Raw genomic sequence first — 23,350 nt, forward strand, 5'->3', positions numbered from 1 at the left:
CACGTCGATTAGTTGCAAACAATAAGTGCTAGAAAAACTTCTTCATTCAGATTTTGGACAGTCTCTTACTGCAGTTACAATTCTGCATACTTGTCCTAGTAAGCTCACAAGTAAATGATTGATTCACTACATCTATGCTTGCCTTGTCATATTTGTTGTCAATATTCTTTTAGGGTGGACCACCCTGTTTCTAAATACTGGAACCGTAGACATGAGTGAATAGTATTTCTCTATGTGATATCTTCCATAATGTGTGGGTAACGAACATTGCATTGTATAGAAAGAAAGTGTCATTTCCAGCTTTTACATAGGTTTTGATCTTTTACATGGAATACAATCTGCCTACTTGCTTTGTGTCGCACTACCAACACTCCACCCTTGAAGCTAAACATTACGCCACTCATAATTGCTTAGTTTATTTGTTCAAATACGAATTTCATATGATTCTAATGTTCCTACTTCAGTTTTGAAATGTGTGCCTGCCTGTTATAGAGACATAAGGGGTTTGTATTTCTGTGTGTGGTCTGGCCAGCACGGTTGGGGAATTGAACTTTGCATATGCAGGGGTTTATAGGGAGACACTCTCCGAGTTGAATCCGCAATGCATTCCATAGATAATCTGACTACTTTTTATGTTTTCATGAATCTCAGATTCTGAACAGCATCATAATGATTATGAGCTTGCGCGCATGAAAAGAATAAAGCAGAACAATGCCATGGCTGTCAAACTTGGCATTAGGGGACTGAAATCAAGTCTGGATGCAATGCAATGCAAACGCTCTCCACCTACAGATTCATGCTCAGAATATGATCCTAACAGTGATTCTGAGCTAGAGGGAGACCTAAGTCAATGTAGCTCCCTAGTGGAGGAGTCAGAGGAAGATGCCCTATCTTATTCACCCAACAAGGTACTTGCTCTAACTTTCCAAGGTTACATTGCTCGCACATATCTTGCAACTGATGCTTTGCATTGCTTCTACTTTGTTGAACTGCCATTAGCTTAGTTTACACATCGTGTATGGGAATACGCCCTGCCTATCCATTTTCAGTACATATTCCATCTGTCATCATACCATATTTATCCATTCAAATGCTGTTCTTGTGTATCAGACGTTCAAAAGGAAGAGGGCGATTGCTGACCGTGGAGGAGCACAAGCAAAGTATTTGGAAAAGGTAGTGGCACCTGATAAATCAAATAGCCCATTAGGTGTAGTTGCAATATCACCTGACCCACAAAATACCCCAACTCTAGTAGACTCTAGCCCTACTACACTGGTCATTTCTGATGCCCCAACTCAACAGACCCCAACTGCAGCAAACAGTATGATTATGCTAGTTGACATAGCACCAGCTGTACGACGCAAAACCCCCATTCCAGCAAAGAATACACCAAATCCAGTTGCCAAATCCCTTTTCGAACCAGAGAGAGCCCCAATTGCAGCAAATAGGACCCCTGTTCCATTTCTTCCCAGTTTAGAAGACGAAGCTTATGTTGTTGTCAGGAACTTTGTGCGCATCTTTCCTTCATGGAAAGATTATACCGCAGACACAGAACAATTTCCAGTCTTCCTCTCCAACTTACGCGTAAGTAATGTACTAATGTTATTCATGGTCATTACTGCATATGTTTCTGCTGACAGAAGACACAAGATTTCATTCTTTTAAATAGGCGAGGAGCAAACTGGATTGTGATGACGAGCAAGGGTTGGTTGCGCTTTTCAAGCACTTGTTGATGAAGTATCGTTCCTACCTGAGGCAAGCGCACTTCGATGGCAAGCCTCTGAACGAAATTTCTGTAAAGTCTCCGGTGCTACATTTATCCGACGGTGACTGGAATAATCTTGTTACACATTGGTCTCGGCTGCAGCGTAAGGTACTGTCTATGATATCACATCACAATTTGAACTACATTTCTGCATTTTCCTTAATGTCTCACTTGTACGAAAACTGTTAGCAGAAGAACATTCGTTCTCAAGGGACCACAGAATCTCGCAACTATACTGCACACTGCAGTGATCTTGTGAGTACCTCTTGCCCTGTATGACCATACTTACTTTCATAGCTGTTTGATTATGTAGCATCACTGCACATGTTAGCCTCGTAATCGTCCATTTGGTGGACATTATAAGATCCATATGGACTCTTACATAAATTTAGAATCAACCCAATGCTTTTGAAGAGGTTTAGCTTTGCAGTCCTCTTGTAAGGACTGAACGTGGTCTATCACTATACTTACATTAACAGCTACTCCCTCCGTCCCATAATATAAGAACGTTTTGTACAGTACACTAGTGTTCAAAACACTCTTGTATTATGGGAAGAGGGATTGGTTCATTTTGTAGCATTCTGCATCTTATGTCCCTCGCCCACCATTTACTAAAAAAGATCAGATCTATATTTAATCTTACCAACAAGTAGAATACACAGACAATGCCAGTGCAGAAGTGTAGCCCATTGCTCTTGTCAGTACATTTTATCCTGTAACGCTTGTACTTCCAGGGATTGGTAGTTGATTATGTAGCATCAATCTGCATCTTATCTTCATTATCCTCTATCCCTTCCAGTATTATCATATCTATAATTACTCTCTACAAAATGTAGAGTACAGGCAATGCTTATGAATAAGATTCTGTGGTGAAATTCTTGAGTTATCCTTCCCTTGACATGGAGAAGGGCATTATAAAGCCGGTGTTAACTGTTAATGTAAGTCAGTCCTTCTAAAGCCTTTATCCTCAACTGCTGTTTAATTTGCTCATACTCCCTATCGTTTACTGCTGTTTAGTTTGCTGTTTCTACCAAAATGCATGTTCGTAAGAACCGTAAGTTCTAAGTTTTACTTGTAAAACCAAATTCCTTATTCATACCATGCACATTACTTAATACTCCCTATATGTATGCTTGTTTTTGTGGATCTATAATCCAATGTGTGGTGAAGCAGCCCGCGTTTGCACCTTGTCATCTCCTGTTTTATCTTACTGATGTGGCTGATGATATGAACAACATGCCATGCACATTATCCAAAATAGATAGAATGATTTTCTTTGCCCTTCATCTATGCTTGTTATGTTGACATGGTAATCCAGTACTGTGGTGAAGCTCCCCGCATTATGAACAATGCCAAATTATGTTATTGATATTTTCAACTTACTCTTTATTTTCTAATTTGAAATTGGATAGAATTGGCAGAACAGTTATCATCTTTGTTTATACACGTGCAAAACCTGTCATCTCTCTGCTTTGTTTCAGGGTGATATGCCTGATGGCATGCACAAGTCTGCTGAAGGCTGTGAGACAAACCCAACATATATTGCAGCAAACAAGGCAAAACATCTTGAAGATAGCGAGACAACCCCAAAGTCTTGTCTTGATGCAGTGTTCAAGTTACTTGAGACTAACAGTCAGACAAGCTCACAGAATTCGTTGTCTGAATCAGTTCGACTTCTTCAGTCCCAAGTTCTAGCAGAAAGGCATTCTGCAACTCAACTTCGACTTGAAGTCCTATCTCTAAGAAAGATTGCGGAGAACACCAATGAGAACCTCATCGCTAAACAGCTACACCTGGAAGCTATGACCGACATGCTAGGCTGGTCTCACAGCCTTGCTCAGTAGCTTGCGTAGCAGTTCCCCCGCAAGGCTAACCTTTCTTGAACTGTCTTGGAAGTGGTCTCGGTTCAGTATTATTTTGTTATGCTGCAATGGTGCCCAGTTTTTGTAATCTGCTTCTTCGTTGCACTTTATGATCACTGGTGGCAAACTTTGATGCCCAGTGGATGTAATATGTGTAATAGCCGTGATAGCCTATCATAAGTTGCTTGCTTATTTATTTCCTTGTTGTCTTGTTTATTTGTTTGCTTGTAGTCAGTGCAGTTCTTTTTCCGCGGTTTGCTAGTGGCTGCAATAACCTATTTTTTAAAACTAGGCCACAATAACCATGGGCTAATATTTACTGTAGTGACACTGGGCCTCCTATGGGCCGTAGAAACAGTGGGCCTTCTATGGGCCGTAGAAACAGTAGGCCTTCTACGGGCCGTAGAAACAATGGGCCTTCTATGGGCCGTAGAAACAATGGGCCTTCTACGGGCCGTATCATCAATGGGCCTTATACGGGCCGTAGAAACAATAGGCCTTCTACGGGCCGTATCATCAATGGGCCTTCTATGGGCCGTATCATCAATGGGCCTTATACGGGCCGTATGATCGTTTGGCCAAACATGGGCCAATAACAGGCCGCATTATGGCCGTAAACGGGCTAGAGTTGGAATCGTCCGTTCATGGGCCGACCATAATGGGCCATCGTTAATAGGCCGTATTTGATGACGCTATGAAAACGGCCCAACGTATTAACGGACCACAAACAGGCCGACTGTAACCACGGGCTGAATTTGGCCCACAAGCAGAAAATGACAGTAACGGGCCGTAAGTAAACGAATGCTGGAAATGAGCCCAAGAATAAATGGGCTCTGAGAAGGCCGAAAGATAACATGGGCTGGAAACGGCCCAACGGAATAACGGGCCGTTAATGGGTATAAAGTGATACACTGTTCATTACGGGCCAGTTTCACCATGGGCCGTTAATGGGTGTAAAGTGATACACTGTTCATTACGGGCCAGTTTCACCACGGGCCGTTAATAGGCCAAGAGTTACATAGGGCCTCATATGGGCCGAAAGACATCATGGGCCATACATGGGCCAGAAGTGAAAACGGGCTGGAATCATATTGGATGGCCCAGATGACGCTACTGGGCCTAATTCGGATAGGGCGTAACGGGCCTTGGGTTAGCGGGCTGTAAATGGGCTATATGCGAACATGCCGTTAACAGGCTTTCCATGGGCCGGCCCGCCACCTTTTGACCAAGTCAAACGGGCCGGCCTTTTCACAGGAATGGGCCTTTGTTGGGCCGTGCCACGTGTCGACGTATCATAGGCGCCTTCTGTCCAATGAGTGGATGACATCTGTCCCAACGATGAGCCGACACGTGTTTCCTCCAGCCAATGATGATTTTACACGTGGAAAATCCCCATTGGTCGGGGCTGTTAACGGGTTATCGGATCCAAAACCCGACCCGATAGCTTAACGGCGTTCCGTTACGGTGGATGCCACGTGTCGGTCACCCTTGACGAAAGCACTTCTGTGACGCGCGATTTATCGTCATGGAAGTGGACACTTCCGTGATGATAATTTTGGTAATGTCATGGAACACTTCTACGACAGCACAGGTATGACTATCTTGATTCTGTCATAAATTTGTCATGGATGTACATGCATGACAAAAAACGCGACCTACTGTGACAAACACGTATCATCACGGAAGTGTATTTTTTTTGTAGTGTCTCTCTCAAGTTCTTAATTCGGCACGATCTTGATGTATCGCGAGCTTTGCTATTATAGTTGGATCTTATGATGTTTCTCCCCCTCTACTCTCTTGTAATGGATTGAGTTTTCCTTTTGAACTTATCTTATCGGATTGAGTCTTTAAGGATTTGAGAACACTTGATGTATGTGAAAGGATCGATATAGTTGACTAGAGGGGGGGGGGGGTGAATAGGCAACTAACAATTTTTAGCTTTTCTTTACCAAATTAAACTTTGCATCAAAGTAGGTTGTCTAGATATGCAACTAGATGAGCAACCTATATGATGCAACAACAACAAGCACACAAGCAAGCAAGGGATATAACACAAGTAAGCTTGCACAAGTAAAGGCACGAGATAACCAAGAGTGGAGCCGGTGAAGATGAGGATGTGTTACCGAAGTTCCTTCCTTTTGAGGGGAAGTACGTCTGCGTTGGAGCGGTGTGGAGGTACAATGCTCCCCAAGAAGCCACTAGGGCCGCCGTATTCTCCTCACGCCCTCACACAATGCGAGATGTCGTGATTCCACTATTGGTGCCCTTGGAGGCGGCGACCGGACCTTGACAAACAAGGTTGGGGCAATCTCCACAACTTAATTGGAGGCTCCCAACGACACCATGAAGCTTCACCACAATGGACTATGGCTCCGCGGTGACCTCAACCGTCTAGGGTGCTCAAACACCCAAGAGTAACAAGATCCGCAAGGGATTAGTGGGGGGGGATCAAATTTCTCTTGGTGGAAGTGTAGATCGGGGCCTTCTCAACCAATCCCTAGAAAATCAACAAGTTTGATTGGCTAGGGAGAGAGATCGGGCGAAAATGGAGCTTGGAGCAATAATGGAGCTTCGGGTTGGAAGAGGTAGTCAACTCGGGGAAGAAGACACCCCTTATATAGTGGAGGGACAAATCCAACCGTTATCCACCAACCCATTTTGCGCAGCACGGTACTACCACGCCAGGGCCGCGGTACTACCGCAAGCACATGCGGTACTACCGCAGGGCCTTGCGGTACTACCGCCTGAGCAGCACAGACCTAGACATCCCAACCGCACTGAAGCGGAGGGCGGTAGAACCTCTTGTGCGGTACTACCGCACCACCTAGCGGTACTACCGCGGGGCAGGGAAGATCCAGAAAACGAGAAGGCACGGACGTAAGAAATTACATCTGTGGCAACTTCCTCTGAGTTGGAGTCGACGCAAAAATCCGACACAGTAGTACATCATGAGGAGCGGTACTACCGCGTGGCGGCTGAGCCAGGCCAGGAGGCGCGGTACTACCGCGCACAGGGCGCGGTACTACCGTGTAGGGCGCGGATGTAAAAAATTACATCCGCCCCTACTACCGCTGCGCAGCAGCACTTGGCCTGGGCGCCACGGTACTACAGCTCCTGAGGAGCAGTACTACCGTGGGCTCCTGCGGTACTACCGCACCAAGGTCCGGTACTACCACAGGTGCCTGCGTTTCTACCGCTCCAGGGAGCAGTACTACCGCATGCCCAAGCTCAGCAACCGAGACAAGTTGCATAGAGGATAAAACGGAGGATGCTCCAAAGAGCCAAAGGAAAGGAGTGCAAAAAATGAGTAGATGTGTACGTGAAGATTCCACCCAAACCTTTCCAAAGCGGACCTCCTCTTAATAGTACGGCTTTCCTACGACTCAAGTCCACCGAAAAGAAACGTAGAAAAACGCAGTCTTCAATAGTCTTCGAGGGGCACCAAACCGTCTTGTGCCTAGTGGAGAAACGTCTGAAATACTCAAGGCACACGATTAGTCCGCAAAAGCATTGTCATCAATCACCAAAACATCTTAGGGATAAATATGCCCTAACAATCTCCCCCTTTTTGGTGGATTGATGACAATACGGGATTTGCACAAAGGGAAAGACATAGATCACAGCAAACATGTAACGCCCACGATGCGGCTATATCTCCCACGTGTCGAGGCACGACTTAGAGGCATAACCGCATAGTGGTTTTGTCGCAAGAAGGGTCATCTTCACACAATCCCATGTAATGAACAAGAATGGGATAAGAGTTGGCTTACAATCGCCACTTCACACAATACATAAATATTAATCATACATCATCCAGAATACAAGCATATAGACCGACTATGGTCAAAAACCAGATGAAAATAAGATAACCCCAAATGCTAGATCCCCTATCGTCCCGACTGGGCTCCACTACTGATCATCAAGAAAAGACACATAGTAACGACCACGTTCCTCGTCGAACTCCCACTTGAGATCGACGCCATCATCTGCACTGGCATCGTCGGCACCTGCAACTGTTTTGGTAGAATCTGTGAGTCACGAGGACTCAGCAATCTCACACCCGCGAGATCAAGACTATTTAAGCTTGTAGGAAAGGATGGCGCAAAGAGGTGGAGCTGCAGCGGCAAAAGCATATATGGTGGCTAACTTGCGCAAATGAGAGCGAGAAGAGAAGCAACGGAACGGACGTCATCTAGCAATGACCAAGAAGAGGTCCTGAACACCTACTTACGTCATGCATAACTCAGACCGTGTTCACTTCCCGGACTCCGCCGAGAAGAGACCATCACGGCTACACATGCAGTTGATGTATTTTAATTGGGTCAAGTGACAAGTTATCTACAACCGGACATTAACAAATTCCCATCTACCTCATAACCGCGGGCACGGCTTTCGAAAGATAATACCCTGCAGGGGTGTCCCAACTTAGCCCATCATAAGCTCTCACGGTCAACGAAGGATAAACCTTCTCCCGGAAAGACCCGATCAGTCTCGGAATCCCGGTTTACAAGACATCTCGACAATGGTAAAACAAGACCAGCAAAGCCCCCGAATGTGCCGACAAATCCCGATAGGAGCTGCACATATCTCGTTCTCAGGGCACAACGGATGAGCCAGACGTCGGGTTGGCATAGACCCTGGTTGCCCAGGGGGCGCCGGACATCGCTCGGTTTGGGCCAGCACTCGAAGGAGCACTGGTCCGGGGGTTTAAAATGAGATGACCCTCGGGCTCGCGAAAACCCGGGGGAAAAAGGCTTAGGTAGCAAATGGTAAAACCAAGGTTGGGCCTTGCTGGAGGAGTTTTATTCAAGGCGAACTGTCAAGGGGGTCCCATAAATCATCCGACCGTGTAAGGAACGCAAACTCAAGGAACATAATCCCGGTATAACAGTAACTAGGGCGGCAAGAGGGGAACAAAACACCAGGCATAAGGCCGAGCCTTCCACCCTTTACCAAACATATATAGATGCATTAATTAAATAAGAGATATTGTGATATCCCAACATATCCATGTTCCAACATGGAACAAACTTCAACTTCACCTGCAACTAGCAACGCTATAAGAGGGGCTGAGCAAAAGCGGTAACTTAGCCAAACAACGGTTTGCTAGGAAAGGATGGTTAGGGGCTGACATGGCTAAAATGGGAGACATGATATAGCAAGTGATAGGTAGCGGAGCATGGCAATAGAGCGAACAACTAGCATAGCAAAGATAGAAGTGATTTCGAGGGGTGGTCATCTTGCCTGCAAGGTTCTCAGAGTTGTCGAAAGCTTGATCCTCGTAAGCGTACTCGACAGGTTCCTCGTTCACGAACTCGTCTCCCGGCTCTACCCAAGACAAGAACACAAACAAATGGAACCACAATCAACAACGAGAAATGCGCAAGCAACATGATGCAAAACATGCATGATATGCAAGATATGATATGCGATGCATATGCGTGCTCCGGAAGGAAAATGATGAACATGGAAGTAACTTGGCAAACCAAGCATGCCACTGGAAAGATGAGGTGATTTCGGTCGAAATCGATATAAAGATCACCGGAATCGGATGCACGGTTTGCAAAAGGCAAGCAAAACAAGAATGACACGAATCTGCGATTAACAGCAAGATAGCACATAAAATGCAACAAGCAACAATGCTACAGCACCCCAACATAGCAAAAAAGCACATGGCAGTAATCTACAGGAGATGCTTGACAAAAGATGAACACTGAGCTACTGCTAGATCACAATATAGCAAGCTCAAACAAGCATGGCAAAAGTGCAAAAGATTACAGGTTCACAGACTTAGTGAAAAACTGGACATGGCAGAAAACAGCATCAGGTAGCAATGTTCAGAGCACGAAATCAGCATGCTACAGGAACTTAACATAGCAAAACAAGGCATGGTAGTGTTCTACTAAACGCACATGACAAAAGTACCTTACTGACCATAAGCCAAAAAGGAACAGAAGATATGATGGAAAGCATGTAAACATAGCAAGTTCCGTTATCAGGTTTCAGACTTAGCAGAAAACAGAGCATGGCAGAAATATTAATATGTAGGCCTCTTTGTGAGCTTTATGCACTCCCTACAGAGCAATGCATGACAAACCCAGCATACCTACAGCAAGATGGTATGTTTATGAAGCTATTCATGGCAAGAAAAATTGCATAGCATGTATGGATCAACTACAATAACCTTGGCAAGATTGCAAATCATGTTAAGAGTCTGCCAGAAATATTTTATAGCAAAAGTAGAGCAAGATTGAGTCATGCTATGGCACTCCATAGATGCAAACAATTGCAGGAATGGATCAATTACAACTATAGCTACAAAATATCCTTACTGAACATCTCCAAAATATGCATGGATCTCTCTGTAGCATCAAGTTTACATGGCAACAAAATTACAGCAGACGAGGACTTGGAGAAATCACTGTCCCTGAAATCAGAAATATAACGGGGCCTACTTTGCATGCTTGTGCTAGTCACCACAGAGATCACAAAAATACATGGACTACACCACTGGAAAGATGGAATGGCATACTTCAAAACACATGTAGAGCTCATGCTCAAAAGATGCACAGATTTAATGATACAAAAATGACAAATCTCCAAGTTCTGTTAAGAACCAGAGAATAACAGCAACTAGCCCTCTTCCAACAGAGATTTGGGCATCAAGATGACCTCTAATGAACATGGTGCAATTGAACAAAATGAAGAGCATCACGAGGCTAACAATTTGACATATTACACGCGCGAATTGGAGCTACATGCACGGAGTTATGGAGCTACGAACATGGCAAGATGCTGAGAAAAACTAAGGAGTTGGAGAAAAAAAGGGGGGGCGAGAAAAGTCAACGGGGGCTACCAGATCGGATCGAGCCGTGGCTCGGGCTCGTGCTCGTCGGCCGGCGAGGAAGGAGGGAGAGGGCGGCAGCGCGGCTCGCCGGCAGGAGGGGAGGAGAGGCCGGAGGCGCGGCCGGAGGTGGCGCCGGCGGGCGGCGGCGGCGGGCGGCCGCGGGCGGGACCGGCCGGCGGCGGGGCGGCGCGGCTCCGGCGCGGAGGCGGCGGGGCGAGGCGGGGCCGACGTGGGCTCCGCGGGCCGGCGCGGTACGGCGGCGGACGCTGACGTGGCGGCGCGCGATTCGTAAACGGGAGGAGATGCATATTTATAGGTAGAGGGAGCTAGGAGGCTCCAAATGAGGTGCGGTTTTCGCCCACACGATCGTGATCGAACAACCTAGAGCATGGAAGAGAGTTTGGTGGGTTTTGAGCTGGTTTTTGAGGGGGGTTTTGCTGGACACTCAAATGGACTTTGCGGATGCCCGGTTAACCGTTGGAGTACCAAACGACCTCCGAATGGAACGAAACTTGACCGGTGGTTTCCGGGTGGTATACTAGGGCCACATGACAAGCCTCGGTCCATTCCGAGAAAGTTTGACACACACACACGAAAGAAAACATGTGGGGTGCACCGGAGGAGATAGGAGCGCCGGATTGGAAAACGGACAACGGGGAAAATGCTCGGATGCATGAGACGAACACGTATGCGAATGCAATGCACATGATGACATGATATGAAAATGCATGACATGACAAAATACAAAACGAAAGACAAAACCCGACAACGGAGGGAAAATCATATCACATAGCCGGAAATGGCAAGAGTCGGAGTTACAAATATGGCAAGTTACATGCGGGGTGTTACAAAACACCACATCTCTAAAATATAGACGGGCTCCCCCTAGATGTGTGCTATCTAGATAGGTGCTTTGGACTGCACGGCACACATACTAGGATCAACACTTGTAACGCCCACGATGCGGCTATATCTCCCACGTGTCGAGGCACGACTTAGAGGCATAACCGCATAGTGGTTTTGTCGCAAGAAGGGTCATCTTCACACAATCCCATGTAATGAACAAGAATGGGATAAAGAGTTGGCTTACAATCGCCACTTCACACAATACATAAATATCATTCATACATCATCCAAAATACAATCATATAGACCGACTACGGTCAAAATCCAGATGAAAATAAGACAACCCCAAATGCTAGATCCCCGATCGTCCCAACTGGGCTCCACTACTGATCATCAGGAAAAGACACATAGTAACGACCACGTTCCTCGTCGAACTCCCACTTGAGATCGACGCCATCGTCTGCACTGGCATCGTCGGCACCTGCAACTGTTTTGGAAGTATCTGTGAGTCACGGTGACTCAGCAATCTCACACCCGCGAGATCAAGACTATTTAAGCTTGTAGGAAAGGATGGTGCAAAGAGGTGGAGCTGCAGCGGCAAAAGCATATATGGTGGCTAACTGCGCATGAGAGCGAGAAGAGAAGCAAAGGAACGGACGTCATCTAGCAATGACCCAGAAGAGGTCCTGAACACCTACTTACGTCATACATAACACACACCGTGTTCACTTCCCGGACTCCGCCGAGAAGAGACCATCACGGCTACACACGCACTTGGTGTATTTTAATTGGGTCAAGTGACAAGTTATCTACAACCGGACATTAACAAATTCCCATCTGCCTCATAACCGCGGGCACGGCTTTCGAAAGATAATACCCTGCAGGGGTGTCCCAACTTAGCCCATCATAAGCTCTCACGGTCAACGAAGGATCAACCTTCTCCCGGAAAGACCCGATCAGTCTCGGAATCCCGGTTTACAAGACATCTCGACAATTGTAAAACAAGACCAGCAAAGCCGCCCGAATGTGCCGAAAAATCCCGATAGGAGCTGCACATATCTCGTTCTCAGGGCACACCGGATGAACACTACGTACAGCTAAAACCAATCCTCGAGTTTCCCCAAGGTGGCGCTGCAAGTGGCTCTAGTTTGGGCCAGCACTCAGAGGAACACTGGCCTGGGGGTTTAAAATAAAGATGACCCTCGGGCTCTAGAAAACCCCGGGGGAAAAAGGTATAGGTCGCAAACGGTAAAACCAAGGTTGGGCCTTGCTGGAGGAGTTTTATTCAAGGCGAACTGTCAAGGGGGTCCCATAAATCACCCGACCGCGTAAGGAACGCAAACTCAAGGAACATAATCCCGGTATAACAGTAACTAGGGCGGCAAGAGTTCAACAAAACACCAGGCATAAGGCCGAGCCTTCCACCCTTGACCAAAATATATAGATGCATTAATTAAATAAGAGATATTGTGATATCCCAACATATCCATGTTCCCACATGGAACAAACTTCAACTTCACCTGCAACTAGCAACGCTATAAGAGGGGCTGAGCAAAAGCGGTAACATAGCCAAACAACGGTTTGCTAGGAAAGGATGGTTAGGGCTGACATGGCTAAAATGGGAGACATGATATAGCAAGTGATAGGTAGCGAGCATGGCAATAGAGCGAACAACTAGCATAGCAAAGATAGAAGTGATTTCGAGGGGTGGTCATCTTGCCTGCAAGATTCTCAGAGTTGTCGAAAGCTTGATCCTCGTAAGCGTACTCGACAGGTTCCTCATTCACGAACTCGTCTCCCGGCTCTACCCAAGACAAGAACACAAACAAACGGAACCACAATCAACAACGAGAAGTGCACAAGCAACATGATGCAAAACATATATGATATGCAAGATATGATATGCGATGCATATGCGTGCTCCGGAAGGAAAATGATGAACATGGCAGTAACTTGGCAAACCAAGCATGCCACTGGAAAGATGAGATGATTTCGGTCGAAATCGATATAAAGATCACCGGAATCGGATGCACGGTTTGCGAATGGCAAGCAAAAAAAGAATGACACTAATCTGCGAAAAACAGCAAGATAGCACCTAAAATGCAACAAGCAACAAAGCTATGGCACCCCAACATAGCAACAAAGCACATGGCAGTAATCTAAAGGAGATGCTTGACAAAATATGAATACTGAGCTGCGGCTAGTTCACAACATATCAAGCTCAAACAAGCATGGCAAAAGAGCAAAAGATTACAGATTCACAGACTTGGTGAAAAACTGGACATGGCAGAAATCATCATCAGGTAGCAATGTTCAGAGCACGAAATCAACATGCTACAGAAACTTAACATAGCAAAACAAGGCATGGTAGTGTTCTACTAAATGCACATGACAAAAAGTCCCTTACTGACCATAAGCCAAAAAGGACCAGAAGAAATGATGGCAAGCATGTAAACATAGCAAGTTTCGTTATCAGGTTTCAGACTTAGCAGAAAACAGAGCATGGCAGAAATATTAATATGTAGGCCTCTTTGTGAGCTTTATGCACTCACTACAGAGCAATGCATGATAAACCAAGTATACCTACAGCAAGATGACATGTTTATGAAGCTGTACATGGCAAGAATAATTGCATAGCATGTGTGGATCAACTACAATAAGCTTGGCAAAAATGCATATCATGTTAAGAATCTGCCAGAAATATTTTATAGCAAAAGTAGAGCAAGATTGAGTCATGCTATGTTACTCTAAAATTGCAAACAAGTATAGGAATGGATCAAATACAACTATAGATACAAAACATCCTTACTGAACATCTTCAAAATATGCATGGATATCTCTGTAGCATCAAGTTTACATGGCAACAAAATTACAGTAGACAAGGACTTAGAAAAATCACTGTCCCTGAAATCAGAAACATTACGGGGCCTAGTTTGCATGCTTGTGCTAGTCACCACAGAGATCACAAAAATACATGGACTATACCACTGGAAATATGGCATGGCATACTTCAAAACACATGTAGAACTCATGCTCAAAAGATGCACAGAATAAATGATACAAAAATGACAAATCTCCAAGTTCTGCTAAGAACCAGAGATTAACAGCAACTAGCCCTCTTCCAACGAAGATTTGGGCATCAAGATGACCTCTAATGAAAATGGTGCAATTGAACAAAATGAAGAGCATCACGAGGCTAACAATTTGACATATTACACGCGCGAATCGAAGCTACATGCATAAAGTTATCGCATCTCAAACAGGAGCACATGCGGATAGAAATCTGGGACTTAGAAGAATTAACGGGGACGAGAAAAGTCAACGGGCGCGGTACTGTACCAGATCGGATCGGGCTCCCGAGCTGAGCTCGAGCTCGACCGACGGCGGGACCCGGCACCGGCGGCGGGCGGCGCTAGGCGGGGGAGGGGGCGACCGGAGGGCGAGGAGGCGGCGCCTCGGGAGGCGCGACGTCGGCGGCGGAGATGCCGGCGGGCGGCGGCGCCCGGAGCGGCGGACGGCGGAGGCGAGCTCGGCCGGCGGCGAGGGGACCGACGGGCGGCGGGTCGGCGGGCCGGGCGACTGGCGACGGCGGGCTTGGCGCGACGGGATCGGTGGCGGGTGACGTGGCGCGACGCCACTGGCCGGGAGCGGCGGCGCGTTTGTCCGGCGGGCGCTGGACGCGTCCGCCCGCGGAGAGGGGAAATTAGGGTTACGGGAGACTGCGATTTCGTTTTCGGGATGCCCACTTATTTATAGGTAGAGGGAGCTAGGAGGCTCCAAATGAGGTGCGGTTTTCGCCCACACGATCGTGATCGAACGACCTAGAGCATGGAAGAGTGTTTGGTGGGCTTTGGGCTGGTTTTTGAGGGGTTTTTTGCTGGACCCCCAAATGGACTTTGCGGATGCCCGGTTAACCATTGGAGTACCAAACGACCTCCGAATGGAACGAAACTTGACCGGTAGTCTCCGGGTGGTATAATAAGGCCAGTTGACAAGCCTCGGTCCATTCCGAGAAAGTTTGACACACGCACACGAAAGAAAACAAGAGGGGTGCACCAGAGGAGATAGGAGCGCCGGATTGGAAAACGGACAACGGGGAAAATGCTCGGATGCATGAGACGAACACGTATGCAGATGCAATGCACATGATGACATGATATGAAAATGCATGACATGACAAAATACAAAACGAAAGACAAAACCCGACAACGGAGGAAAAAACATAACACATAGCCGGAAATGGCAAGAGTCGGAGTTACAAATATGGCAAGTTACATGAGGGGTGTTACAACACTCCCCCTATATTTTATAGACAAAACATATCTTGCAACAAAAGGCTAACACTAAGCAAGATAGTAATTATGAGCATAATATACATAGCACAAGATATCATAAGCTTAATAAGATGCGATAGAGTGCATATGTCTTACACCATATGATAGATAAGTCTCACAAGCGCAAACTAAACCAAAGCAAACGAGGTTCAAATGAGAAGGCAAACAAATCAAACACGACACACAACTCACAAATCCCTACACTCTCTCCCCCTTTGGCATCGAGACGCCAAAAAGGCAGAGAGGACACCTACAACACAAGTGGTGGCTCAAGCGGAGTAGTCACTCGCGCGCTTTCCGTCGGACTCGGCAGCGGGGATGGACTCCTCCTCAGAATCAGTCCACTTGTAACCTTGTTTGGACATCCACTCGGCCTCTGGAGTGATGTGCTCCTTGGAGCCGCCGGAAACTTCCTCTCCAAACACCTTCATGATCTTCTTGTTGCGACGGCGACTCTCCTTGGAGGCGACGTGAGTCCGGTACTGCCCCTTAGCGTGCATGCAGAACAAGGCCTTCATCTTGGCCTTCAGCTTCTTAGCCCAAGAGGGCTCAGTGGAGGAAGGGGCATGTCCAGAAGGGCGGTCCTCATATGCATTCTCCTCCTCACTTTCCTCCCCATCAACAGCCATCTTAGCAGCCGATGCCTCAGCATGAGTAGTAGTGTTAGCCCACTGGGGCTTGATGCAAAGTCTGATGGGGTCATGACAGATCCAGTCAGGGGCCAGAAACTCATCCTGAGGGAATTGCTGCTCCCATGTCTTCGAGATCAGCAGAAACAGGTAAGGTCCATAGATGGGAACCTTACGGTTGAACACCGCAAAGCGAAGCTCGCACCACATGATGTGGGAAACATCCAAGGGTTGTGTCTAAGAGATCCGCGTCTCCTCACAAAGAAGCAACATGTCCACAAGATAAGCATGCACCTTGTCCTTGTCCCCAATGCGTGGGAAGAGAGAGTTGTGGAAGATCCGGTGCATGATGTCAAGGAAAGGGTTCAGAACCCATGTCTTCTTGCCGCTTGGAAGGAGCTTCTCAACATAGTATGGCATAAGCTTGTTCTTGTTGGCAGACTCGGGGTTGGCATGAGGGCGGACACCAACGGGCGTGTTGAGCCCCTCATCAGGTACATTGAGCAAAGCCATGAATTCCTGCCATGTAGCAGACAGCTGACGTCCATTGGTCATCCAGGTCAGCCTCCGATCCTCCTCAGTGGGAAAGTGAACCGAAGCAAAGAACTGGGCCACAAGCTCGGGATCATAGTCCAGGTGAAAAGAGATCGCATCCTCAATGGCAAACTGCTCCACGGGATCCAAGGCCTCGCCAAAGTAGGCACGGTGCTTCTCCTCCCTCATGTGATTCATATCAATCCAGTGCACGTCCACATATGTGTTCTGCTTGCCCTTGATCACATCCAAATAAATGAGATTCTGCTGCTTGTTCCAGAACAGATCCTTGCCTCTGAAGTTGGCACGAGGATTCACATAAGGGTTGATCCTCCTTCGAGCGAGAAACTCTGCCTGTGGAATCTCATCCAGGCCCATGGAGGGCTCCTTCTGCTTGGTGGCGGTAGTCTTGGTCCTGCGTTGGGGGGCATTGGAGCCCTCTGGGGCTTCATCTTGATTGCGCAGACGCTTGGAGCCCGTGTCACGGCTGGGATTGGAACGGCGAGCAGGAGCCCCGGAGCCACCACCTAAGACACCAAACACAAAACACGCACGAGAAGCGAGACAGATCAATGCAAAGACCACAACAAAAGCAGATGAAACAAATAGAACGAGCACTTGGTAGTTGCCATGAAGAAGATCTGATAGCTACGGTAGTACGGCCTGTTCGCGCGGTACTAAAATTTTAGTGCCGCTCCTAGTCGCGGTAGTACCGTGCGGCAACATGGTAGTACCGGGGCTCGGAGCGGTAGTAGGACCTTAGTACCTCGGCTCGCGCGGTAGTACCGCGCCTGTGGGGCGGTAGTACCGTACGAGCGGTAGTACCGCACCCGAGACGCGGTAGTACCGCACGTCGCTAGATCCGAACCAATTTGAATCTGAGAACAACCGTGACAACGAGGCGGTACTATGGTTGACCAAATCTACCACGGGACACCATACCAAGTACAATTTCTACGCATCACTACTCTCCTACATCCTACTCTTGCAAAGATTTGGCATAAAATCTCAAGAACAACATGCATCACCCCAAAAACCTAGAAGCGAAAGAACGAACAAGAGAGAAAAGGATTTGGGGAGAAACCTTGTTCCATGGCAAGAGGAAGTGGTGGGGTACAATCCCACCGATCGGAATCCGAGGAGAGCGGCTGGAGACGGAGATCCGGCGAGGGTCTCCGGCGCCGTTCTTGAGCGAGAGAGAGAGAGACCACGGGGAGAGAAGAGGACGAATGGGTATGGGGGAGTTGGAACTCCCCCTGCCCGCTCTTAACCCCACACGCCCTCGGCCGCGCGGTAGTACCGCTTTTCATCGCGGTAGTACCGCCCGAGCGGAAGTACCGCGCCGGGGCGGTAGTACCGCTCCCCCAAGCGGCAGTAAAAAATTACTGCCGCGCTGGGTGTGGAAGTACCATGCTCTCCTCATTGCGGTAGTACCGTGGCAGGCCGTGGTAGTACCGTGAGCTCAAGAAGATGCAGGTTTCAAGAAGGGGAAAAATGAAGTCTTTGCAAGGCAACCTTCACGCGAACAGACACACCAAAAACGCAGACACACGAAACAACTCAAACAAGAACCACAGGACGAAAGGAAGACAAGAGACAACAGGGACTAAAACACGCAACTCACCCTCTCTAAAGAGAGGGCGGTGGCCGGAGCCACCTATGTTTGAGTTAATTGGTATGGCACCGCGAAGAATTATCCTTGGGCCCATGACCAAAACTCGTCTTTGAAGCACAAGTACCATAAAAAATGGCTAATGTGAAAGAGTTGATCAATTTATGCATAATGGGGGGAGGGAGAGTTCATTGAGAGAACAACACTCCCCCTATGTCCATGCCTACATCTAAACTAGACAACAAGTTGAGTGTGGAGGGGTGTGCAAGGGTTCAAGTCACATTGCTCGAATCAATGATATTTAGCTCATGCCTTAACTCGCGAAATCTTGCTTCATCCAAGGGCTTCGTGAAAATATCTACAAGGTTATCATGAGTGTTGACATAGTTGAGCTCGATCTCCCCTCGCCTAATGTGATCCCAGATGAAGTGATACCGAATCTCAATGTGCTTCGTCTTGAAGTGTCGTACCGGGTTGAGAGAAATCTTGATGGCACTTTCATTGTCACACCAAAGAGGCACTTTGTCACAAATGACACCGTAATCCTTTAAAGTTTGCCTCATCCATAAGAGTTGTGCACAACAACTACCAACCGCCACATACTCCGCTTCGGTGGACGAGAGAGACACACAACTTTGCTTCTTGGAAGACCAACTCACCAAAGAGCAACCAAGAAATTGGCACCCTCTGGAAGTGGACTTCCTATCCACTTTGTCTCCCGCCCAATCGGAGTCCGAATATCCTACAATCTTGCAGTTTGCTCCTCTTGGGTACCATAGGCCAAAGTTTGGGGTATGAGCCAAATATCGAAAGATTCGCTTGACCGCCACAAAGTGGCTTTCCTTAGGTGCGGCTTGAAACCATGCACATATTCCCACACTCAACATGATATCCGGTCTAGATGCACAAAGGTAAAGCAAGGAGCCAATCATGGAACGATATACCTTTTGATCCACCACTTTACCACTGGGATCAATGTCAAGTTGGCACTTGGTGGGCATTGGAGTGGAAGCCGACTTGACATCACTTAGCTTGAGTCTCTTGAGCATGTCTTGAGTGTATTTGGCTTGGTTGATGAAGGTTCCTTCTCTTCTTTGCTTCACTTCGAACCCGAGAAAGAACTTCAACTCTCCTATGGAAGACATCTTGAACTTTGAGGTCATGAGAGCGGCAAATTCCTCATTGAAAGCTTTGTTAGGGGAACCAAAGATAATATCATCAACATATAGTTGGCACACAAACAACTCCCCTTTGACCTTCTTAGTAAAAAGAGTGGGGTCGATTAACCCAACTTCAAATCCACGGTCTTGTAACAACTCGGTAAGGTGGTCATACCACGCACGTGGGGCTTGTTTAAGGCCATAGAGTGCCTTATCGAGTTGATACACATGATCGGGAAAGTAGGGATCCTCGAACCCGGGGGGTTGCTTGACATATACCAACTCATTAATAGGACCATTAAGAAAAGCACTTTTCACATCCATTTGTTGCAACTTAAAGTTGTGATGAGATGCATAAGCAATCAGCAAACGAATGGATTCAAGGTGAGCAACGGGAGCAAAGGTTTCACCGTAGTCGATACCCTCGACTTGGGAGTAGCCTTGTGCCACCAATCTTGCCTTGTTGCGAACGATGGTCCCATGAGCATCTTGCTTGTTCTTGAATATCCACTTGGTTCCAATGACATTGTGGTTCCCCATTGGCCTTGGCACCAATCTCCACACCTTGTTGTACTCGAAGTTGTTGAGTTCTTCATGCATGGCATTAAGCCAATCCGGATCTTCGAGCGCCTCATATACCTTTTGGGGTTCAACACAAGAGACAAACGCGTGATGTTCACAATAGTTTGCCAATTGTCTACGAGTGCTTACCCCCTTTTGAATGCTTCCAAGCACATTCTTCATGAGATGACCCTTGGTGGAGAGCTTGGATGCAATCTTGGCAGCACGACGCTCCAATTCCTCCTCGGGGGTGAGTCGAGGAGCGGTCACTTGATCATCTTGAGCGCCGTCTTGAGCTTGATCTTGATCTCGAGGAAGTTCTTGATCTTGAACTTGCTCGGAGGAGAGAACTTGACCTTGGGCATCACTTGATGTTACAACACCATCTTGAGATTGATCTTGCCCTTGGTCTTGTTCTAGAGGTTGAGGACCTTCACTTTGTTCTTCGGAAGCGTGTGGGCCTTGGGTTGGTGATGGCCCAACTAGAGTGGAGCATTGTCCTTCTCCTTCGGCCACAAGGGGTTCCTCAATGGGTAGGATAAAACCAACACCCATTCTTCTTATGGCTTGGGGAGGAATTTCATCACCTACATCACAAGTGCCACTTTTCTCCACTTGGGAGCCGTTATTCTCATCAAACTCTATGTTACACGTCTCCTCAATAAGTCCCGTGGACTTATTGAGGACACGATAAGCACGAGAGTTTGTAGCATAACCAACAAATATGCCCTCATAAGCTCTAGCCTCAAATTTAGACAACCGAACACCTTTCTTGAGAATGAAACACTTACACCCGAACACCCGAAAGTACTTGAGGTTGGGCTTGTTACCGGTGAGTATCTCATATGGAGTCTTGTTCAACCCTTTGCGGAGATAGAGAAGATTTGATGCATGACATGCGGTGTTGATGGATTTGGCCCAAAAGTTGTATGGAGACTTGAACTCCGCCATCATGGTCCTTGCCGCATCCATCAACGTCTGGTTCTTCCTCTCCGCTACACCATTTTGTTGAGGGGTGTAAGGTGCGGAATATTGATGCTTGATCCCCTCGTCACTAAGAAACTCATCCAAGGTGTAGTTCTTGAACTCGGTGCCGTTGTCACACCTTATTGTCAAGATCTTTGCATTGTGTTGACGTTGGGCTTCATTTGCAAAGTCAATGACGGTTTGTTGGGTCTCGCTCTTCCTCTTGAAGAAATATACCCAAGTGTATCTTGAATAGTCATCCACAATCACCAAGCAATACTTTCTACCCCCAAGACTATCAAAGGATGGAGGCCCAAAGAGATCCATATGAAGGAGCTCCAAAGGCCTCTTCGAGTAAATGATAGTCGTGGGAGGGTGAGCCTTTTCATGTAGCTTTCCTTCGATACAAGCACTGCAAGCACGATCTTTAGCAAAACTAACATTTGTTAGTCCACGGACATGGTCCCCCTTGAGAAGACTTTGCAAAGATCTCATATTGACATGGGCTAAACGGCGATGCCAAAGCCATCCCGCGTCAACTTTAGCCATTAGGCATGTCGCGGTCTTAGTGGGTCGCTCCGAAAAGTTAATCACATAGAGACCGTTCTCGACATGCCCAACAAATGCTACTTTAAGAGTCTTGCTCCACAAGAGGGCCACGGTATCAACATCAAAGAAAGTGGCAAAGCCCATGAGTGCAAGTTGTCGAACGGAAAGTAAATTGTATGCAAGGGACTCAACAAGCATGACCTTCTCGATCGTGAGATCATGAGAAATGATAACCTTGCCAAGTCCCAATACCTTTGAGGACGAAGCATCACCCCACTCGACATTGGTGGGCATAGATGGAATATTGTGAACATCCACCACCAAGTCCTTGCTTCCGGTCATATGATTCGTTGCTCCACTATCGAGCAACCATGATCCCCCACTGGAAGCAAACACCTACAAGAAATAATGCTTGGTTTTGGGTACCCATTTTGTAATGGGTCCTTTGATGTTAGTAACAAGGGTCTTAGGAACCCAAACAGACCATTCAATGTACTCATAAGGAGAACCAACAAATTTGGCATAAACATGCCCATCACTAGCACGACACAACACATAAGAAGGGTTAAAGTCGCCGGCTTTGTTGGAAGGGGTGGCATTGCTTTTCTTGACACCACCACCCTTCACATTGTTCTTCTTCTCCTTGGAAACACCCTCTCCCTCCTTCACAAAGGTTTGCTTGAGAGGGGGAGGTCATTTGGTCTTGTCATTCTTCTTCTTGTTCTTGGGCATGGGTGCGAACCCAATCCCTTCTTTGGCCACAACTTCCTTTTGATTGCTCAAAAGGTCGTTGAGGTTCTTCTCACCTTGTATGCACGACACAAGGCCTTTCTCAAGTTGCTCCTTCAACTTGGCATTCTCCTCCACAAGATGCACATGCTCACAACAAGGGTTAGTAGCATTTGCATTATCAATTAACACCATATGACGAAATGTGGCTTTCTCCTTGATTAGCTTTACTTGGAGTTGGTCATGAGAATCCTTGAGGCTAGCATGAACACCCTTCAAGACCTTGTGAACCTTGTCAAGTAAGTCAAACTCCTCCTGGAGTCTAGCAAGATCAACCCCAAGCTTGGCCTTCTCGGAGGTTAGCACATGAGAGACAACAAGAGCATGATCAAGATCTTTCTTTAACTTAGCATGATCATCGTTGTGTGACTCCTCAAGAGCCAAACGAAGACCACGCTCTTCCTCAAGGGCATTGGAAAGATCCGAAATCTCATCGATATAGTCACGACTATGCCCCTCCATCTTAGAGATGGTATCTTCGTGAGCCTCGATCATGTCATTGGCTTCACCAAGTTGTTCCAAGAGAGCAACGAAGTGCTTCTTGGATTTACCCTTGAGTTTACTCATGAAAGACTCAAACTCGTTCTCCTCCACACTAGAACCCTCATGTTCATCAATGCAATCCATCAAGGAAGGATTATTAATGATGGTAGTTTTGATGTTGGGGGTTACCTTGTTGGTAGCTTTAGCCATGAGGCACTTGGCGGCGAAGTTCTCATTGGGTGAGTTGAATAGAGACACCCGTGGAGTTGTTGCAATGGCAATGGAGGCCACGGCAACCGACTCACCATCATCATCATCCTCATTGTACTCCTCTTGGACCACCAACGCCTTGGGAGGAGTCTTCTTGGTGAAGTCGCTCTTGTTGGGGAAAGACTTGGCCTTGTCCTTTCGGA

The sequence above is a fragment of the Aegilops tauschii genome, chromosome 3 (genome assembly GCF_002575655.3).
Source record: "Aegilops tauschii subsp. strangulata cultivar AL8/78 chromosome 3, Aet v6.0, whole genome shotgun sequence".
Lineage (NCBI taxonomy): Eukaryota > Viridiplantae > Streptophyta > Magnoliopsida > Poales > Poaceae > Aegilops > Aegilops tauschii.